General features: G+C 31.7%; 1 pseudogene; it reads right to left on the bottom strand.

The window, feature by feature from the left end:
- Positions 1–1,908: 1,908 nt before the first annotated feature.
- On the bottom strand, positions 1,909–2,025 carry LOC145246240 (5S ribosomal RNA; annotated as a pseudogene).
- Between the last annotated feature and the right edge of the window lie 22,553 nt (positions 2,026–24,578).

Consider the following 24,578-nt stretch of genomic DNA (forward strand, 5'->3'; position numbering starts at 1 on the left):
TCAATTTCTAAGGAACGACATTGATAAACAGACATCATTAATCATTTCAAAGTGTTACTGATTAAACAAAAACTTATACCAAATTAAATATGAAACTATTTTAAAGAAAAATAAACTAATTCTTATTTGCGTGCATTAAAACATATTCTAATTAAATAAGCAGTTTGTTTTTCATTATGACAAATTAAATTAATTGAACGAAATTATTACAAATCGCGTGATCCGTACTTTTGTGAAAATCAGCGGCATTTCTGTTTACTAAAGATGCTTCTTTAGCATAAAGTTTTTTTTTTTTTTTTAATAATTATGCAATTTTTAGTTTTAAAAAATTATGTACATTTTCTTTAATTCGGTATCTTAATATCTTAATTTATTAATTGACGTCGAAATAGTATAAGAAAACTGCTAATTATTTTTACAGAGATTTTTAAAGTTGATTCGTATTTAAAATTTTAATGAATTTTTTTTTCTACGCTTGCCGCTATTTTTTTTTAATACTTAAATATATTTTCTTTTCCTTTTAAAGATTAACCCTGGCGTTTTAGCTTTCAAATACAATGAAAATTTAAACGTAAACTAAAATGCTAATTGTGATAAGGCTCTTTAAAAAGCTATGGGTGTTTTTAGGCTATTTTCAATCATCTCTATAGTAATTAAAATAAACATTTATTTAAGTGTCCCTTTTTCTATTTCTTATAAATAAACAACTCGGTCCATAGAGGTCGTGTAGATATTCGAAATAAAAACAGTTATACGCGCTGATATCTTTTATCTCATGTACATTTTCATGTTTATTTTATACTAGGGGGCGCTCGGCGTTGTGGAGTGGTAAAATACTCTTAAATATATTTTAATTCATGCAGATTCCGCATTTATTATTACAGAACCAATGTTTTTTTATTACATATATATATATATATTATATATATATATATTATATATATATATATATATATATATATATATATATATATATATATAAAATAATTATTTATAATAGTTATTTCTTATTTATATTTTTGTCTCGGCAGTAGAGTGAAAAGCATATCTTATTTTTCTTTTATTAATATTATTGGAATTTTTCCTTTTTTCCCCTTGTACACATTTCTGTGAATTATTCCATGGATTTCTGCCTTTGGATTTTCACGGACCATCTTCCAATTACGAGATTTCCTTGGATTTTACTTGTGCAAATGAAAATTTAATTAACTTTCTTGAAGTTATATATTTGGATTTTACCGTCACTGGATTATTTATCTTCCACCAGACTATCCATTCACGTGTAATCACCTTTTTCTTCACCATATTCCCTCTGCTTCACTTTTTGTTATCAAGTAAGATCTTTGACTTACTTGTTTTTTCATCAAATACTTTTGCATGCAAAATCCGATCCCGCATTTTGCTAATTCCTACCCTCTGATGAGAAGGAAAGTATTTCTTCGAAACTCCGGATTAAGGACTACCCACTTATCAAGTGTTTCCTTTTCAGATTAAATATGTTTTTAACTCATTTCAAAGTGTTTTTTAACATGTTTTATTAAGTGTCTGCTCGTATATATATATAAGCAAACCAAGTTATGTACATCAATATATATCACTGAATTTAATAGTTAAAAAAAAAAAAAAATGACTCGGGTGCCATCAGCTAGAATCGAAACCAAAACATTTAGTTCTCCAGTCGCGTTCCCTACAGTTTGAGTGTACTCGACAGATAGATTACAGAGAGGGATCCTTCAGTCTTTAACAGATTATGAATACTTACCTAGAGATACATGCGCGTGAAATTTTTGTGGCAGGAGGTGCGCAATCTCTAACCACACCTATCCTGAGTTGGTATTGTTAAATACCAGTGGCAAGTGAAGTGTATGTACAGGACAACTGGAAACAAATACCGAGGTAAGCGGAGATCACATACAGCGCCTAGAATTCCTAAATGGTCACCCATCTGGTACTAACCAGGCTCAACGTTGCTTAACTTCGGTGATCTAATGAGAACCGGTGTGTCAACGCGATTATGTCGTATGTAATAAAGATAGATAATAAAAATGTAAAATTAAACCACTTTTAGTTAATGATTGAATTTGCGCATGCGTAAAACTAATAGAAATATGTCGATAAATTGAAATGAACATCTTGCTTTTCAACTTGCCGACATGTTTCTGTATATGTTATTCATCCATCTAATGAAAGATTATTCTCGATTAAAAATCATCTTTGGTGTATGATTAACTTTTCCTGTTAATTTCATTGTTATGCAATTTGTAGTTTAAGAGTTTATCGGTTAAATATTTACACACACACACACACATACATATACTGTTTCACTTATATAGAAAATACACCCTTTTCAAAAACTATTATTCCTTAAACTAAACTCAATATCTTGCAAATATTCAAAATAAATCCGTTCGTGCGTGTTGGTATCTTCCTATCTCATATGTCTATTAAATTTTATAAAATGTCCCTATTTTCCAACAGTATTGCCCCTTAAAATAAACAACTCAATCCATTCATATCTTGGAGATATTCGAAATAAAGGAATTTAGACGTGTTGATATTTTTTTATCGCATATTATGGTATTTATTTCTCTTGCACTGTGGGAAATGTGACACTAGATCGGAAAATGGGATTGAAAAATCAGTGGATTAGAAGACGAACACTCTGACCCTACAAAAAAATGTCCGAGCGGCCCCGTTTTTCCCGGAAGAGGCGCACCAAGCGATTAGCAATAAACTAACCCCTTCTCAGAGAGAGAACTCAAAGCCTAGGGAGGTGAACTTCTTAGAACTGCACAGGATCCCCTTTTACACCGCAGTCAACAGAAAAAAAAAAGGTCATGGCAGCCATTGTTGATTTTGAGGTCAAGAGAAAACTCTCTAGCGACGAACTGTTATTTATTGTTTTGTTTTAATCAAAACCTTTATTAGTGTTTGCTTTTCGAAAAACCTTATCCCTTAAAATAAACAACCCAATCAATATTACATCTTCTAAACATTCGAAGTAAAGGCATTTACACTTGCTGATATCTTACGCGCGTAAATATTATTTATTCAAACCATTATTTATTATGATGTCTGTTGTTTTTTGTTTATTTTGTTGTTGTTGTTGATGATGTTGTTTTTCACTGAGAGTACAAAGTCAACCTCGCAATCTGTAGTATAATTAATCGCGCAAAAAGGAGAGAAAAAAAATGACAAATAACTTTTACGAAACGAATGTTCTACACTTCTAATACTGTTATTGTTATCGAAATTGGTAAAATCGCCCATTTTTCAATCAAATCGATTGATTCCCTGCTCTAGTCAGAGACCCACCGCGATACACCGGAAAGAAGCTTCACGTGCCTCTCCGCAGTGACTTAGTCCGCAATACATCGTAGTCTACATTGCACTGTAGAGAACCTGCGGTTGATTTTATAAATTACTAGCATGATGACCCGACGTTACCCAGGATTAAATGATGATCAACGAATGTTTCACCCTCCCATATTTTTATTGTCATAGAAATCGGTAAAATCGCCCATTTTTCAATCAAATCGATTGGTTGCCTGCCCTAATTGGGGACCCATCGCGCTGCCCCTGGAGAGAGCTCACATGCGTCTGGCTATGACTTATTTCATATTTATAGTCTACAGTGCTGATTTTATAAAAATTATTTTATATATAACGGCTGGAATTAAAGTTTAAAGTGCAAAAATTCAAGTATCATATTTCAATTGTACTCTAAACAGAAACATTAATTTCGAACGCGCCCCTGTCATATCAAATAACCTACTGTTGATTTTTTATGTCGAGCCTTTTGACTTGTGTGGTGATAAAACTTTTGAAATGCACTTGTAACGTTAGGCTGTGTAAGGTGTTAACTTCGACCCAAATCGATTGTTCCTCCTTTCATCGGATTATTTCGATTATTGATTATAATACTTATCGAAGACATTCCGATACAAAACCGATCTAAGAACACTGCATGGTACATGGAGTTCCTTCGAGTAAAATTTCATAAAAATCGGCTCAGCCGTTTCCGTGTCCATAGGAAACGAACTCAGACACAGTCAAAGTTTCCTTTTATATAATAATAGGGAGAGAGAGCTTTTTATATAATGGATTGAATTCAAGTTTAAAATGCAAAAGTCAAGTATCAAGGTTCAGTTGTATTCTAAATAAAAACATTCACGCCCCCTGTCTTATCAAAGAGCCTGCTGTTTATACAGCTGTTTATACAGCAGTCCCTTCTGCTTGTGCGACGATAGAACGTCTAAAATGCACTTATGTTAGGTTGTATCAGAGTGTTCACTTTGGTCAAAATCGGACTCTTCCTTCTTTAATCGGATTTTTTTTTTCGATTACCGACTTTTGATACTTATCCGAGGCATTTCGATACAATACCTATCTAAAAACATTGCCAGACATATGAAGTACATTTGTGGGAAATTTCAAAAATTTCTGTGTCCATAGGGAATGAACACACACAAAGTGCCTTTACATATAAATAGAGATAATAATTAACTTTCTAAATTTTCTAATTAAACTGACGTACTATTTTTTGTAAGCTGTAACCAAATTTCTCTATTTGCTGTATATTTGTTTTTGTTTGTTTTTTGGTTTGTTAACTATATTACACGTTTGCCGATGTTTTTAACTTTTGCTGCCATACGGCGCATCAGCCCTTTTTTTGGTTATCTAATATCTGTTGTAGACGATTTATTGGATGCGATCGTTGTACAAAACTGGTCATCTTACACGTAGCTGTGAACTGGGGGAATTAGACGTTAACGCCAATCTACGAGGGTCGTTCCAAAAGTAATGCCTCTTATTTTTTTCCGCCTAAATGGACCAGAGAATGTTGCACATTGCATTATTATAGTGACTGAACTTATGCATTCATGACCTGAAAGTTTCACTGTTGCAGATATCGACGGCGTGAGACGTACGTCAGAAGCAGAGATTCGCAATTGAATTCCTCCATTCAGAAAAAAAAAATTGAATCGATCAACATTCATCAGCACCTGTTAAACATTAACAAAGCCGATGGAGTTGATATCAACACGGTTAGGTGATGGGTTCGTCGATTTCACAGTGGCGAGAGAGATGTGAGTGAAAAAGTACGGTTCGGACTTTTACGATGGAGACATCGTTCATCGCTGGCCAAAATGCATTGAGAATGGTGGTGACTATTTAGAAAAAATAAATTCTGGAGAACAGAATAATGGTACCACTCCCGTCTTTGTAGCTATTCAACGTTTAGTTTTTGAGTATTAAAAAAAAATAGGAGGCCTTACTTTTGGAACGACTCTCGTATTTAATTAGGTTTTTCCTCCCAGAAGAAAACTATACAAATTGCGAAACTGGAACGGGAAATAAATATGTAAGTATTAAAAATATATATATACAAGTATTAAAAACATTTAAATTGTTACTTACTCATTTTTTAATAAAATGTGAATATTCAAAAATTATTTGAAAACACAATTTGCTTCTTTTTTTGTTTTTAAATATTTGCAGAGAAACAATTCTGGTAATGAAATGATTCTATAAATTTACAGGGCATTTATTAGTATAGACAAGAAAACGAAAAAAAGTGGTTAAAAAAAACAGTGGCATTTATTGTCTGGGTTTCTAACAATATTTCATTTTCGATTTTTGAGTGATTATCAAAGTTCCATAGATGACAGTCTTGTGTCCGCCATTTTATTGTCGCTCTAACTTAAGCACTCAGCAAGTGAACATTGTAAAGAAAATTAAAATACCAACACCATATCGAGGTAGGTAGAAGAATAATTTCTCTTGCCTTTGGTCACATTTATTTGTTATATATTTATTTTTTTTACCACTTTTTCGGGTTTTTTTTTTTATCTATAGTAATAAATTTCCTAATTCCATTTTACGCGTGAATGTGTAATTATCAGCGATTGATTTATTTTATCTTTGTCAACTAAACTCCAAACTCTGTCCCATCGCCGCAATAAGTATGTTAAAGAAATATGCTCTGATGAACTAGTTGCACTTGTGTCCCTCGACGTACACATCTTCGACAAACCTGCTTAGCAAAAAAAAAAAAAAAAAAAAAAAAAAAAAAAAAAAAAAAATCACACCCCATTCACTGTTGAGGTCCCTAAATGCCAGAAAACTTTCTACTCTGATAGCTTCTTCTCTCGAACTTTGGAATTCCCTTCCTGTTTCCTGCTTCCCTGTCTGTACCGATATGCAGAAGTTTAAACGTAATGTAAACAAACATCCTGCTCATCTTCCCTAAACATAGTCCCAAATAGTAGCTTCTTACGTTCAAGTGGCGATATGCCTTGTTTGGGGTGAACGTGACTAAAAAAAAAAAATAAATAAAATAAAATTGGACAAAAAAATCATTGAGATACTGGATCATTCTGTAAAAATAATTTTTAAAGTGGGGTAATTTTTAATATCGATTAACTTAAAATCCTATGGTAGAACAGACAGTTGCAAGGCCATTACATTTCCACCCGACGTTATGCTGGGTTGTCTCTAGAAAAGCGGGAAATTTGAAAATCAGCTTAGATAATGAATAAAATGCGTGATTGGTTCTTTTGTTGGTTTTCTAGATAAAGACGCTGCAGTGAAGTGCACGAGCGGCATTTTGAGTATCTATGAAAAACTTTGTAAAAATTATTCTTTGTAAAAATAAATCGTTCTTTGGCAATTTTCCCGCTTTTCTAGCGACCACCCTGTATTTTCAGGTATTCAACAATGTCTGTTGCATTAATAATCCAGTCAAATCAGTAAAAAAAAAAAAAAAAAGAAAAAAAAGTCAAACAAATAGCACAACAAATTTTATATTTACTAAAGTTATATCCGAAGTACTTTTGAATATAGTGATTATCAGAGTGTTTTATTTTTTGTTAGAGGCGGCAAACTTTAAATTAAAATAAATTACACAACAATCTTTATTATACAAATATGTGGTTTATTCCAAAGATTAGAATTTAGAATTTAGATACAATTTCAGCCATATAACCCTACGGCTCGCGCGTATATGACATAATCTAGAGGTTCAATTTTCACAAACTACGCACTAAATTATGTTGTATTTCGGCCATAACGCGTCAAACTTTGCCTTTTAAGTGATCTATTGTGACTGGTTTATCAGCGTAGACATGAGACTTTACATATCACCGAAAGAAAATAATCTAATGAGGTTAAAACGCACACGCGAGGCATCCCAGTTGACAGGTCTACTTGATGAAATTATTCGTCCATCAAATGTTTCTCGTTTGCGCATGAACGAATCAGCAGAGTAAGAATTTTTAGTTCTAGTCGAGAATGCCCCCAATAAAAATTAAAAAAAAAACGGAACTAAAGAATCTCTATGATGTACTAGGTGTGTCAGAAACTTTGTGAAAAATATTGAATAATACCACACCCTGTCTTTCCAAGCTTATAAGTCATCGAAAAATGTAATTCAAGCCCTAATTTTTTTCTCAATTAAAGGAGCAAGGACCAAGGTTTCATATTAAAAACGAAACAAACAACGTGTTTAAAAAAAAAAAAAAAAGTTTTAAACTTCGGACTTTACAGGTAAATTTCTAAAAAAAAAACAATACTTTTTTGTTTTAAATTTGAATATATTATTCATTGATCTTTTATCTTCAATTTGTGATATATAAGACTTTGGTGAGTAAATTAATTATTTACTTTTTAATAAACATTTCAAAATTAGGGGGGGCGTGAATTTAAAAAAAATAAAACGTTTGTCTAAAATATTATATTCGGTTTATTGGAAAGAGCATAAAATTTCACATTGACCCTGAAAATATCGTAAAAATAGAATCAATAGAAAAATTTTGATTGATTTAAAAATCAATCAAAATTTAAAAGTTTAAAAATTGAAAAATACTGAACTCGTAAAATTCAGTTAATTTCATTACTGTTTTTTTTTTTAAATAAAAAAATAATATTTTTATTACTTTTTATACAACTTTAATATTTTATTTTGGAATTATAATCCATAAAGAAAATAAACAACCCACTTTTAAAAGAGGAATTACGAGTTTTTATATTTTATTCGCAGTTTTGTGTTAGGGCTGTCAAAAATTCCTACAAAACTTCTGATACACCTAATGATGTACGTACATGTAACCGAAAGAAAATATCGTATTCCAAAAATCACGTAAAATGATCGAGTTGTTTTATGTTTAACTAAGAAATGTTCAGTAATAAATATATCCAAAAATTATGAAAAACGATAAGGTGTGAAAAAAATCTGTATAATTTTCAGTGTTTTTATTTTTTATTTTCACTGGTTTCAAAATTTATTATTTACGCGTTTATGGAATATACCCCAAAAAATTACGAAAAACAATAAGGCAGAAAATTAATTATTAATAAAAATTAATTTCCAATACTATTGGCGAAAATTGAGTTTTGCTAAAAATATACATAAATAAATAAATAAAAATCCGAAGAGTTCAAATCATAGCAAGGGAGGTAATTATTTTTTGAAAACTTAGGCCAATTTAACAAAACTCAATTTTCGCTGTCTTTCAAAACTGTTTACATTAATCATTAATTTTCTACCTTATCGTTTTTCGTAATTTTTTTATATGTTCTTTAATGCGACATGACAAGTAGTTACGATTGGTTTTATATGAAATTCAATGTTTCGAATTTTAACAATAACAAACAAGTTTCTCTATATGATCATATTAAAGTCTAAAAAAAAAATCGACCGATGCGAAATAGGATTTGACAGTTATCTGTGCAAATAGCGCGTGTTTATAATAAATAAATGTAAACCATCTGAATTGAATAAAATTGTTTGTCTTGTTAAAATAGAATTTCTTGTCCTGAAATAAAATTATTGACTTTTTTAACCGTTTTGATAATTGAATTTTATTTTAATGTTTTAATCGCTGGCGGACATATTATTTTTCACTGTAGAAAAAAATGCTTTCTACGGCGTTAACGTTTTATCTATAATATAAATCTCACCTGTATGTATGTATGTATGTATGTATGTATGCATGCATGCATGTATGTCTGCCTAAAACTTTCGACATAGGCGAAGGATTTTCACGAGATCGGTATCGTTTGGAAGCGCGACCCTTCGGACGACAAATATCGAAAATTGGCCAAAAACATTCATTCTTTCGCCCTCAACTGGACACTTTTCTTTAAAAAGGGGTCCGGTTTTCGCCGATATTTTCGAAAGTCATCCCCTATTTTCGATTGACTAGCCTTAATTTAAACATTCGCCATTTCCGGTTTGGCGATGGAAGCAACGACAAAGACGGCAGGGTTTTTTTTTTTTTAATGTTCTTAGCCTACCACCACTTTTTTTTTTTTATTTTTTTTTTTTGCTCAACACACCTCCAAACACCCGGGAAACGCCGGACACCCAGGCTAGTGAGATAAAAAAAAAAGTTTTAGATACAAAATGAACAAATTTTTACAAAAAAAAAAAAAAAAAAAAAAAAAAAAAACGTGTTCAAAACAAAATAAAACGGTTAAAACTAAAACATATTTATCAATATATAAAGAATTTTATTATTTCAATATCTGATTGGGAAATTGTCTAATTGGGATTAATTAAATGTTAAAAAGTAAAATAAAACTGTACAGGTATTTCCTTTTTATTATTATTATTACTTATATGCTGGCCTCCATTTTTAATTTTTCTGTTTATATTTATTTTTATAATTATTTTAATTTTTGTTGTTAAATGTTTTCCTTCCTATTCACGTATCATTACTTTCATTCTCTCTAGTTATATCTTAATGCTTTTTTTGTAAATTTTTGTATGCGTCAATGTGTATTTCATCCATTTCCAATCTATATGTTGTTGAGACAATTTTTATCTACATTGTATATTTTTTTTTTAAATACTGGCCTTTTTTAACTTCAGATGAGAAGCAATTACCTCGAAATGCCCTGGCCTAAAGATATTTTTTCTCTCTCATTCTCTCCTTATTGATCTGATAATATAATAAAGTTATATGTAACTTTTATTCCTTATTTATTTAATATATTTTATTTATATATATATATATATATATATATATATATATATATATTTATATATATATATATATATACACACACACACAATCATATCTATGTTGTCGGGGTTTTAGCTTTTTATTATCATATATATATATATATATGTGTGTGTGTGTGTGTGTGTGTGAGTTATTAAAATATACGGCAATGACGGTCTCTACCAAACTACTAACTCCAATTTACAGTCTACAGACTTGAAACTTGATATATAGAGGATTCGAACCTGTAGAACACATTCGATTTGGTGTTAAGCCGTTGAAAATAACTTCTAAAGGATCAAAATTGAAAAGTTGGAACAGCTAGAATCGAACCGAATATGTATTATTCAAAGCTGGTGATGTTACCACTGAGTGATTATGTATGATATGTACATACGAGGTTTTTTTTTTAAGTGACCCAGTTTTTACCCCTTAAAACTATTTTAATCGGCTAAAGACCCATAAAAGAGCGGTACATAAAACATCCAATCGTTTTGCGACTCTTAGTTTCAGAGTTTGGAAATATGAAGATAGATAGACAGACAGACATACATATAGCCGTTTATATATTAGTAGGGCTGTGACAACAGCATATTCTTTTCATTATTTTTACTCTTTAGTATATATCCGTCAATATCTTATATGTTTTTCTATAGACGGACGTGGTGCTCGGTCGATTCAGTGTGTCAACTGTGTCGCATATACACACGAGAGTCAAAAGAGAGAAAATAATATTCCATTGTCACGGCTCTATATATTAGATTAAATAAATCAGAAGTCAGAAATGCGTAAGTAGTGACGTAAATAATTTCATTATGATCCAATTCCAATAGACCGTAAAAATCAAGTTATAAATCGAAACATTTTGCTACAAATAGAAGATCCCAGACACGTAAAATCAAACAGAGCGGATAATCAACTGCTCATTTAAAACAAAGTAAAGTATTTAAGAATAAAATAATAATAATAATAATAATAATAATAATAATAATAAACAGAAAAGTGAAAAAAAAGAGACAAGTGGAAATAAGAGAGAAATAAAAGTAATGGTTAAAATTAATTAAGAGAATATATACAGCGATAATAGTTTCGAAATAAATATTAACAATAATATATAAAAGGTGTTTTTTAGAGGCGGTTAAATTTTAAATTGAAAACTACTTTAATTGCAGTTTTGGCAATTATCGGTTATTCTGAGTTCAGCTTTGTTTGGTAATGCGTCGTAAACAGATTAACACGCGGGTAGCGTTTGTAATTTTTGAAAATTTATTTTTTTTACATTTAATGAAAGAACAACTTCACGAAATGGACATGACAACTAGACACCTCGTTTGTGCAATTTAACCCCATTAAATTATTTTCTATTGGGTATATGTAAAATCCCAGGTCTACGCTGATAAACCAGACACAGTAGACCACTTGGAAGACAACATTTGACACTTTATTACTGAAATTCAGCCAAATTTGATGCGTCCTTTTTTAGTAATGAGTTAAAAATTATTGTTCATTATCGCAGCAGCCGTTTACCATTGATTTCTCGCTGGCAACGACCATTGACATTCTCCGCCATTTTGGTGGCAATACGCCCCACCCCCAAGTTTCTAGTCTTCTCTGCACCGTTCAAATGGAAGTCCAATTGTATGCTTTATCTCAAGGCATTACTGAAAATTATTTGAATAAATATCGATGCGCTTAAAATTTTACTCATGAAATCGATGATGCGCTCTTCTTTGAACTCTATCCATAAAAAAATGAATAAAAAAAAAAACAAAGAAAAGAATGAAAAAGCGTAATATGATTTTTATAGGCTTGGAAGCACGTAGCGAAATCGGGTTACTTATTCACTCCCGGACAACGCTGGAGCTTCGTGCTAGTCTATTTATGTATAAATATCAACGGGTGTTCGTTTTTTTTTTATAGAAAACTGATACTTTACACAGACACATATATATATATATATATATATATATATATATATATATATATATATATATATATAGAGAGAGAGAGAGAGAGAGAGAGAGAGAGAGAGAGAGAGAAAGAGAGAGAGAAATGATTCATAATTTTTAATTAAAAATCAGTTTCAAAAGGAAAACAAACAAAATCCAATAGATTGTACGATCGTTTCAGCGACGATGTTCATTTTATTTAAATTGACAATAAATATTGACAATGATTTTATTTTATTTGGGTGTCTTTAACTGCTTCTCCCCCTATTTTTGCTGATGAGGAGACTTCGTATTTAATGGATAAAACTTTTGTCAAATCATTGTCAATATTTATTGTCAATTTAAATAAAATGAACATCGTTTCTGAAACGATCGTACAATCTATTGGATTTTGTTTGTTTTTCCTTTTGAAACTGATTTTTAATTCAAAATTATGAATCGTTTTACTCAATATTAAAATAGCTCTAGGATATTTTTACCTATTGAGCTTATATATCTACAGTACAATGAGTATTGGTTTCTTTTAATAGTATTAATACATTTACTAATACATAAAAATAAACTCTGCTCTTTAGGCTCCAGGTCTAATTCCCTCTAATATATATCATTTTTGGGGAGGGGGGCACAAACTTTATTATAGCTATGAAAAAAGAAAAGACTGCGTTTTTTTGTATCCATGCTAAAAAGGACAGAGGGAACATATATATATATATATATATATATATATATATACATACATACACACATACACAGAGAGAGAGAGAGAGAGAGGGGGGGGGTAGAGTCGGCCGACCAGGTTTCGTCCTCACTTTTCAAAAGCCAAATCGAGTTTTTTTTTTGGGGGGGGTACTATAGGGAAACGAATTTAAACGTGGGGAGCGACTAAAATAAAATAAAATTATCGGAGGGTGGGGGAGAAAAAAAATGAAGGAAACGACTAAAATAAATCTATCGTTATGATATGGGGAGAAAACGCCTCAGAGACAAATCACGTCTAAACCTAAAAGACAATCCCTCTGCTTACAGAGGGAAGGTCTCCTTAACAAGACGCGAATAGTCTCCAAGACCTTCAAATGAAATAACGCGTGAGCGTGACTCCGGATAAAAATGAGTCACTGCTGTAATTCATTGCACATCGCGGGTTTTTAAGCAAATGGTCTGTTATAGCGATTACTCAAAATGTCCGTTGGTTGGTAGATTCCATTCCGGAGTTTACTATGTACATGTTGTTGGACGCGGCCATCTAACCTGAGGGTTGTTCTGCCCACGTAGTTGGCACTGCAACTACATGTAAATTGATAAATAACATTATTCATATGATGGGGAACAGAACATCCTTTCGAGAGGATGGCAATAATGGTTTTGTCGCAAACACCACACGTCCATTTGAGGCAAAATAGCAATGTTCCACAGCTAAGCTAATCTGTTTGGCGAATTTTTCACTTACTATCCCTAGCCAGGGTAAACGAATGTAAATTGGACATTTTGCCGCCATCTTAGATTCTATTAGGGAACAAGTATTTATCTTCCTTTTTATGACGGAGTTAATCACATAAGGAGGGTACACATTATTGGAAAAGTATTAGTAATCATTTTCAGTTCTTCATCCAATTTAGATTGTGAACAAATCATGAGGGCACGAATTTAGGTGTGTCAGAAATTTCGTGAAAAATATTGAATAATTCCACCCCGTCTTTCCAAGCTTATAACTCCTTGAAAAATGTAATTCAAGCCCTAATTTTTTTTCAATTAAAGGAGCAAGGACCAAGGTTTCATTAAAAAAAACAAAAACAAACAACGTGTTTTTCTTTTTTTTTTAAAAAAAGGTTTTAAACTTCGGACTTTACAGGTAAATTTCTAAAAAAAAAAAAAAACACTGCTTTTTGTGTTAAATTTGAATATATTATTTATATAACACTTTGGTGATTAAATTAATTATTTACTTTTTAATAGCCATTTCAAAATAGGAGGTGTGAATTAATTCACCCCCCTGTATTTCCAAGCTTATAAATACTCGAAAAATGTAATTCAAGCCCTAATTTTTTTTTCAATTAAAGGAGCAAGGACCAAGGTTTCATTAAAAAAAAAAAATAACAAACAACGTGTTTTTTTGTTTTTTTAAAGTATTAAACTTCGGACTGTACAGGTAAATTTCTAAAAAAAAACACTACTTTTTTGTTTTGAATATATTATTTATTGATCTTTTATCTTCAATTTGTGATATATAAAACTTTGGGGAGTAAATTAATTATTTACTTTTTAATAGATACTTGAAAATGGGGGGGGGCGTGAATTAAAAAAACGATTGTCTAAAATATTATATTCGGTTTATTGGAAAGAGCATAAAATTTCACATTGACTCTGAAAAATATCGTAAAAATAGAATCAATAGAAAAATTTTGATAGATTTTTAAAGTTTAAAAATAGAAAGATACTGAGCTCGTAAAATTCAATTAATTTCATTACTGTTTTTTTAAATAAAAAAATATTTCTATTACTTTTAAAACAACTTTAATAGTTTATTTTGGAAGTATGATCCATAAAGAAAATAAACAATCCACTTTTAAAAGAGAAATTACGAGTTTTTATATTTTATTCGCAGTTTCGTGTTAGGGGTGTCAAAAATTCCTACAAAAATTCTGATACACCTAGTGCACGATGTGTTAAGGTCCAAATCAAATTATATTTTTGTTTGTTAGGGCAAAATGAATCCCACCTTGTATACAAACCAGTAAACGTTGGTTTACGATAAATTGATGTCAGATAATTTAAGGGAGTTTTCGTTATCAATACATCAAGGAAGGCTAGATTATAATTGCTTTCACCTTCACAAGTATACTTTAATACAGGATGCATTTTGTTGAGTAAAGTGAAGAATTTTATTGCCCATGTTTGATTATTGAATAGGCAAAATGTATCGTCTACATATCGAAAGTAGACTAGAGGTTTTATGGGTCCAGATAAAAATTGTTTTTCATAGAAACCCACAAATATATTCGCCATTATTATATAATATATATATATATATATATATATATATATATAAGCTGAATGTCTGTGTGTGTATGTGTGTGTGTGTGTCTGGTCACGAATAGGCTCCTATATGGTTGACTATTTTTAAAAACTGATTACATATAATGATAGAAGATGTATCGAGACACAGGAATGGGTATGTTTGATCTGGCAGAATAGTGGTTCATTAAAATTGTGGGGACTGCGTTCGCGCCTGGTCCACACAGTATGGAAAAAAAAATTAAAAAAACAAACAAAAAAAAAAAAACGTTTACAAGTGTTTTTGATATGGATGTACATAAGAATACTTTGATAAGTATGTTTCAACTTAAATAGGGATGGTATAATAAAATGGTGGAGTCTGCGTTCGCGCCGGGCCTCCATAGAATGGAAATAGGCACAAACTTTAATAAAGACTTTTCATATCTACGCTATTTTTGAACCCAGTCAACGACGGGTACTTTTGCTAGTATATATAATTGGAACACTCATATAGGTTTCGATAAGGTTTAAATTTTCGCAGAATCTAAAGACACAATTGAAATTTTCTTTTCGATTTTATTTGGGGTCAATAGGGGCAATTATCTGTCAGCCCCATAAAATAAACTATTTTAGAACGCAAAGAAATAAAATTACATTTTTAAATAGATTTTTTTCGTTTAATAAACTAAATAAAACTGAACAAAAATATTTAAGCGAAGAATGTGTTTAAAATGGTTCAAACATTTTAAATAATTATTTTTATTAGTGTTTTTAGATTTAAAATGATCCATTCGTTTCGAATCGTGAATGCCATTTGACATTTTACAACTGTCTGCAATTAGTTGTTTCTGTGTTCTATTAAGAAAACATCACCGCGCTAACAGTTTTTTAGTACTTATGCAGAAAGGGTTCCGTGTTGAAATAAAGTTATTTTTTTTACAAAGGGGTTACCGCTTATCAAGGCCTGAATGCCACTCAAGGATAAGAGTTAAGAGCGAACAGAGGTCACCAGTGCAACAACGGAGTAAGCGTCAGTGATAAAAAGTTAGTATAATTTGATTATTTAATGGGAAAACGGTACTATTGCAGTTATTGATCCGTGCTGAAATAACGTTATTATTTAAAAAGCCATTCTTAACATGGGGAGGGGAGGGTGTTTTGTATCTATTCTGTACTTAAACCTTACAATTGAATAAGAAGCATATCATAAATCTTTAATTAAACTTGGAAATACGATTTAAAAAAATCGCGCGGATCAGTAAGTGCACTAGCACCGGGAAAACTCAAATAGAACTTGTTCACATTGGACTTGAAGGCAACCACGTGGTAGTCAGCCGGAAAGCAGGCCAGGGGAACAGAGTCCCACGGGCGGGCAGCTCTAGGAAATAAGCTTTGTTCATGGAACCTACGTTTAAATTTAGGTACAGTTAGAGAGGAAGGGAAATTGTGGATAATGGTTGTAGCTAGTCGAGTGTTGTTTGTGAAAGTTTGGCACGAAGGGACCATAAATGGGAGCTCAGACGAGCACATGGGGAGGGGACGATGTTTTGTAATCATTTTGTACTTTCACCTAACAGTTTGATATTCAAAAGATACCGTGAAATTTGGAATTAACTTAAAAGTACTATAAAAAAATAGCACGGTACCTTCTCTGCATACACATGTTTTTTTTTGTTTTTGTTTTTTTAATTAATTGATCTTATATTACTAGAATTGTAAACATGAATAGATTTGCAGTTTTTTTTTTTTTCAATGGAACTCGCTCCAGGCAAGACAGGGAACCACATGATGTAAGAAGCTAAAAAATATATTTCAAGATCAATAGCTAGTCAACGAGAAGTGTTAGATGGGTGGATTAAAAAAAAACAAAAACAAAAAAAAAAACCCTGCAATTCTTCCCTCTTTGTCAGAAACAACTCTTATTGAATGTGAGGACTAAAGGACAAAATAAGGGAAACGAGAGTTACAAAACTGCCGAGAGTAAACCTAATGCCCATTTTCTATTCTTTAGGTGTTCGTTTTACAATCCACTGAGATACGAAAAAAATGGTCAAATAACATATATTAAAATAAAAGCAGGTATATTGTGAAGTTATGGAAAAAAAAGGGAAGAAAACCCCGTGGCCTTTTTAAGAAAGTCTCAACGTTTCGCCCCCATTTTCGGGGAACTTCCTCAGGAGGATGATAAAGATAATTAAGGAAATCTTGGTATATTTTATTCTCCGAACCATCTTTATCATTCTCCTTAGGAAGTCCCCCGAAAATGGGCACGAAACGTTGAGAATTTCTTAAACAGGCCACAGTTTTTTTTGTCCTTTTAAATAACAAATATATAACAAATGTTATCAAAGACAAAATAAGTTACTCTTCTACCTACCTGGAAGAGTTCTTGGTGGTTTTACCCACTTTAAAACGTATAAACGGTTCGAAAATCGAGTATTTATCGATAGGTGTCAACAAGAATATGTCACAGTAATATATAAATATTGGGTGGATTTCTAACAGTATTTTGTATATTTTTTTTAGTTTTAACTCATTTTCAAAACTTGCCCTATATAGAGACCAGCTCGTCGCCATTTTTTCTTGTTTGTACCTCTCGATAAACGAGCCGATTAAACGTTTTAAAGTGAGTAAAACGACTAGAAACTTTTGCAGATAGGTAGAAGAGTAACTTATCTTGCCTTCGATAACATTTATTTGTTATATATTTGTTTTTATTTTTTACCATTTTCTCGTACCTCTGTGGATTGTAAAACAAACCTTTCTTTAGTTAACATTCAAGAGAAGATGACCATTAAAGATCCACTCTCCAAATTTTTATAGAACAATTTTACGTAGAATTATGGAAATCAAGGTAGATAGGTCACTGGTATAGTAAATATTGAAAATTCTTACCTTTTTGGAACTCTGAGAAGAAAGAACCAGAGTCGCAGAGAAAAGTTCTTATTTTTGTTTGTATGTGTGTGTTGTTATTATGTGCTGTGTGTACAGTACAAGCGGCTTTTTAAAGTGCCATCCGAAGATGAGGTGACTGTTCCTCCCCGCTCGGCCGGTAACAAGTGACTTTTGGGGGTGCTCCTTCGACCAAAATCGTCTTGGCCTCACCACCACCGTCCTCGCTTAGTCGATTTGTTGGGTCGAATCAAAATGAGGAACCGTAGAGGGGCGGGGGCACAGAAAGAGGCAGACGGGCGTGGAGGCTGAGACAGTGTAACTGATACAAGAACAGGGTAAGGAAAAATGACGACGCCCCCACCCTTCCCGCCTCTACCCGTTTCCTAGTCCTATCACACTCTCAAGTTCACAAACCTTTCTTAGCATCGTTAATTGTAGTGGATTCTGTATTTATAGGGAGAGCATGTTCCGTAGTGCCATCAAGCGTATGCAATTATAAAAAAAACATCCCTATATCAGAGGGTAAGGTAAATACGCTAAGTGGACGAATTTTCATTACCGAGATGTAGGGGAGGGCGTCCTGGATTACTTCATTTGCTCTTGATCCTCGTCTTATAATGCTAGGTGTTTAGCAAGGGGAGGGGCCGGGAGGGGTACCAAGTATCATTTTTTTTTCTTTTGATGTGATTCGACCGAGGATGAATTCCGGTCTCTCGGCCTACTAAGCAAATACCATTATGCCAAATGGGCTGATAAGGTAAATAAAAGTTTGTTTTTTTAATATATATATATATATATATATATATATATATATATATATATATATATATATATATATATATATATATTACTCAGTTGTATTTTTTGGAAAAAAAAAGGATTCCAGCGGAGTGCTCTATTATAAGGAAAAAATTCCGAACACACACACACACACACACACACACACACACACACACACACACACACACACACACACACATAATTTTATATAAAATAATATATATATTATATATACATAATTTTATATATATATACACATAATTTTATATATAATAATAATAATAATAATAATAATATATATATATATATATATATATATATATATATATATATACTAGCAAACCGCCCGGCGTTGCCCGGTCGTAAACACGCTTTAATATGATATTTTGATTAATGCAGATTTCATATTTATTATTATATTATGTTGGACCCAATATATAGTAATGATTTAAAGAGTTAAAAAAAAATGACTTGTGCGCTACCACCGAGAATCGAAACCAAAACTTTTAGCTTACGATTTACTTTTTCCGTATACGTTATTGCCTGAGCCATGAAGACATGTTTTCCGCGAGGCTAAAAATTAAAACAGGAACCAATAGCTCTTACGTTACGCATGCATATTCGTAATACCGTCCTTCGACCTTCACCTTGCAAATTCAATTTCTTTAATTTTTACAAAATTGCGCCGATTTTGCCCTGCTAAAACCTAAATATAAATTTTCGCATGGGTTCGAATACCTTATATATTAAGTTTCATATCTGTAGAAGAAAAACTAACAGAGGAGTTTAGTCGACAATTTTTTTCAAGCAAATATATATATACACACATTATATATATATATATATATATATATATATATATATATATATATATATATCGCTTGAAAAATAACAACAATAACAAAATCTATATATATATATATATATATATATATATATATATATATATATATATATATACTAGCATGGGTACCAGGCGTTGCCTGGGTGTTTGGAGGTATGTGTTGAGCAAAAATAAAAAAGTGGTAGTAGGAAGGCAGGCTTGAACCCATACCGCAAAGGGGGAAAAGAGCGTGAAAAAAACCTGACGTATTTGCTGTTACGACCACCGCCAAACCGGAAGTGACGTAGTTTTGAATTAAGGCTAGACAATTGAAAAGTGGGGATGACTTTCGAAAAAATCGGTGAAGAAAGCGACCCCTCCCTGTAGAAAAGTTTTCAGTTGAGGGTAGAGAAATTAATGTTTTTAGCCAATTTTTCGGTATTTGTCGTCTGAAGGGTCGAGCTTCAAAACGATGCTGATCTTGTTAAAATCCGTCGCCTCTGTCGAAAGTTTTAGGCAGACATGCAAACATACATACATACATTTATATATTGGTAGCTCAAATTTTCGACCCAAACCAATTAAAAAGCTTTCCCTATCTCTGAATACTCTTTATGTAAAATTTCAAATGTTTAGACCAGAAATTGTCTGAGTAATTTGGAAGAGACCGCAGAGGTCATTTTTTTTTTTACTTTGACCCCTATCATGACCCCTTAACATTTATTGTTTTAGGCTCAAATCAAGCTATTAAGTTAGATCCATGTCCAAGGAACCTATATCTAAAGTTTCAAGTGTTTGGACCCCAAATTGTCGGAGGAGTTTGGTAGAGATCTCAAAGGTCAAATCTTTGAACTGTGACCCCTTAACAGCCAAATTTCTGGCCGAAAACGGATTACAAAGATTTTCCCAAATCTCCATACCCTGTATATCAAATTTCGAGTCTGTAGACTGAAAATTAACAAAGTTATTGTATATGGGAAATACGTGGGTATCCATAGTCTGTCAATTACTGAAGAAACCCGTGTTATATATATATATATATATATATATATATATATATATATATATATATATATATATATAAGGATAAAATAAATAAATAAATAAATAAAAATTATGGTGTGCATATATAGAGTTCCGGTTCCGGTTAAAGACAGATGATGAGAGTCGGCTGAAGAGAGCCTGAGGCGGACATAAAGAGCAGTCCTCAACTACCGGGCTTGACACCGTCGGTACCGACTACCGATATAAATGTAAATTCCTGTATATATTATACAATATATATATATATATATATATATATATATATATATATATATATATTAGTGATGATGAGACGATTCTAATATTTTTTCCGATTCCGATACAATTATCGATTCCGTACTAAATTCCAGATTCCGATACAATTATTGATTCCGATTCTTTTAGAAATCTAAATATTTAACAATAGAGTTGTTATTTATTCCCGATGGTCGCAAAAACACACGTTGAATGTGTAGATATTTCTCAAACGTAAAAATATACTTGTGGGGATGACCTATAGATGTTACTTTTCCTGTTATTTTAAAAACCTATAAATATTCATTATTTCACCATTACTACCAGCAGTGGAATATTTTCAAACATCAAACAAAAAGGACGATTAAAAGAATCGTTTTTGGTATCGGAAAATAGTCACAAATTTTTCCGATTCCGATTAATTGTCCGAACATTATATATCCGACTGTGAAATGAAAATCCTATCATAAGTTACTCGCTAGATTAGCATTGCTGGATGGCATCGTCCTTTCGAGTTAAAACTCCTACTTGTGAGACATCGGCTTGGGGTTATTAGCTGGTTGGATGACCGCGTCCCTTGTCGAGACGAAGTAGGTTCATTTCACAGTCGGATTTCCTCGCGGTTTGCTTGATCTGTGTTGGTTAATAGAATTTCTTGTGTGCGAAGCGTTTGCTCAGTTGGTAGAGTGCTTGCCTCGCATGCAAGAGGCTCGGGTTTCGAATCCTGAGTTCGAATGTGTCTAACTGGATGGCAGTAATTACTGAGAATGCAGTTAGGAGATTCAGAGTTCTTATCTGTCGCGGTTACCGCGTGACGAAGGCCAGAGGAATAGTTGGCCGAAACGTCGTGAAACAACAACTACGAAAGATGAGGATGATAGTCCGCAATAAATAATACTTATTCATCTTATTAATAAGATTTCCAATTAAATAATATATAAAAATTCTTTTTCTTTGAAATTCATGCAAACTAGACATTTTTTTTTTAATTTTGCTAGTCGTTCCTTTTACAAGAAAAAGGTGTTTGAGACTCAGTTGTGTACCTAACCAAAACGAGAATTACACCCTCAACATCAGTTATGGACTTTTTGTGACGTGTAAAAATTGTGCTTGAATATGTTTTTTGTTTGTTTTTTTTCTCCATAGAATTGTTTGAAAATTTGCTACATTGAACATTAGAATGATAACATATTTTTGCTGTTTGTTGAAGATTGCTAACGAAACAAATATCCAACATATACATGGGAAAAACAAAAAAAAACATGTGTTTCCAAAAATTGTGAATTGAACTTTAACATGTTTATTGCTATGCAAATAAAGTGCAAACCAATAAAGACTAATTAAAAAAATATCCTAATACTTTTTTCTATGATGAGATGAATAAGCATCGAAAACTCATGGGTTAAGGAAATAAATTTATTCAATTGTATTCTTTGTTTTCAAACAATAAAAAATTCTGAAATTGAAGATGAACTTTTTCAAATAATAACATTTAAATACATAAATTTTGACACGCGTGCACACACACACACACAATATATATATATATATATATATATATATATATATATATATATATATATATTACATAACAATTATATATCATATAAACGTATCGTATATATAATAAAAAAATTATATAAAACTATCATATATATTATATAAAAATACAGACTATATTAGATATCTGTATACATAAAACAGTAGATGTATATATGTGTGTGTTTGTCTGTCTATGTGAAATATTTAACCGATAAACTCTAAAACCACTGGTAACATAACACTGAAATTAACAGGATATATTAAACATACACCAACGAGTAAAATCTTTGTTTGGATGGATAAATAATGCGTACAGAAATATGTTGGCAAGTTGAAATGCAAAAATGTTAATTTCAACTTGCCGCCATATTTCTATTACTTCTACGCATGCGCAAATTCAACGGTAGCTGATAATAGTTTAATTATAAATCTTTCTTTTTTATTTGTCGATATTACAAACAGTGGGGGACGCGGCCGGGGCGCTAAATGGTTTAGTTTTGATTCCAGCTGATGGCATCCAAGTCATTTTTTGTAACTTTTGAAATCAGTGCTATATATTAGGTACAATATAATATTCGATAGATAGTTGACTGTAATGATAATTACGAAATCTGCATGAATTAAAATATACTTAAGCGTATTTTACGACCCGAACATGCCGCCCCAGTAATGTATAAATATATAATATAGATTATTTTCACATGTTTATATATAGTATATGTTTACTAAGTGTACGTATTATTTAATTGGATTCATTATTAAGATGAGTATTATTTATTAATTTATTTATTGCGGACTATTATCCTCATCATTTTTAAATGTTGTTTCACGACGTTTCGGTCAACTATTCCTCTGGCCTTCGTCAGGTGGTAACGTGGTGAGACAACAACAATTATGGATGGCAGTAATTGCTGAGAAAGCAATTAGGAGATTCGGAGTTCCTATCCCGTCGCGGTTACCACCTGACGAAGGCCACAGGAATAGTTGCCCGAAACGTCGTGAAACAAAATCTAAGAAAGATGAGGATAATAGTTTACTAAGTGGTTAGCGTCACAGATTGAAAACCTGCATGAACTAAGTTCGAATTCGGACGGTTGCACGTATATAAATATTGGGACAACTAATCGGAAAAATTGTTGCCTGTTTTCCGATGCCCATAACGATTCCTTTAATTGTTTTCTTTTTTTTTTTGTATTTGATTTTGTTTAAAACAAAATTTTCCACTGCTGGTAGTTATGTTAGGAGAATAAATATTTATTGATTTTAAAATGCAAGTAAAACTAAAATTTATAGATTATCCTCATAAGTGTGTTGTTACGTTTGAGAAAATATCCGCACATTAATTATGTATTTTACAGTAGTCAGAAAAAAATAACATAGTTTAATATTTAGAGATTTATAAAGAATCGGTACTTTTATCGAAATCGAAAAAATACCGGAATCATCCCATCACTAATATATATATACATATATATATATATATATATATATCCTCTATAATATAAAGCTGAACGTCTGTGTGTGTGTCTGGTCACGAATAGGTTCCTATATGGTTAACTATTATAGAAAACTGATCACATATAATGATAGAAGATGTATCGAGACACAGTAATGGGTATATTTGATCTGGCATAATGATGATTCATTAAAATTGTGGGGTCTGCGTACGCGCCTGGTACACAAAGTATGGAAATAAAAAATTAAAAAATTAAAAAAAAAGGTTTCCAAATGCTTTGGATATAGATGTACATAATAATACTTTGATAAGTATGTTTTAACTTAAATAGGGATGGTATAATAAAATTGTGGGGTCTGCGTTCGCGCCTAGTCGCCATAGAATGGAAATAGGCACAAACTTTAATAAAGACTTTTCATATCTATCTGCGTAAGTATACTTTGAAAATTCTGTTTCAGTTTGAAGAAATATGGTACAATAAAATTATGGGGTGTTCGTTCGCGTCTGACCTCCATAGAATGGAAATATTTCACAAAGTTTAACAAGGTTTTTTTTTTATATAGAACCACAGAATATTGTGATAAGTGTTTCAGTGTGAACAGGTATGGTATAATAAATTATGGGATTTATTTTTATTTTTTTTTTCATCATATTTTGCTTTGGTTTTGATACCCCCAAATTCGAAGCTATCTCTTTACAACCTTTCCTTTTCATAACCTATCATACTTTCATAAATCAGAGTCCATTTTCTGTAGGCTGTTTTTGAACCCAGTCAACGACTGATACTTTTGCTAGTATATATATATATATATATATATATATATATATATATATATATATATATATATATATAT

This window comes from Euprymna scolopes, chromosome 23 (genome assembly GCF_053919585.1).
Source record: "Euprymna scolopes isolate OS-2025 chromosome 23, ASM5391958v1, whole genome shotgun sequence".
NCBI classification, from domain to species: domain Eukaryota; kingdom Metazoa; phylum Mollusca; class Cephalopoda; order Sepiida; family Sepiolidae; genus Euprymna; species Euprymna scolopes.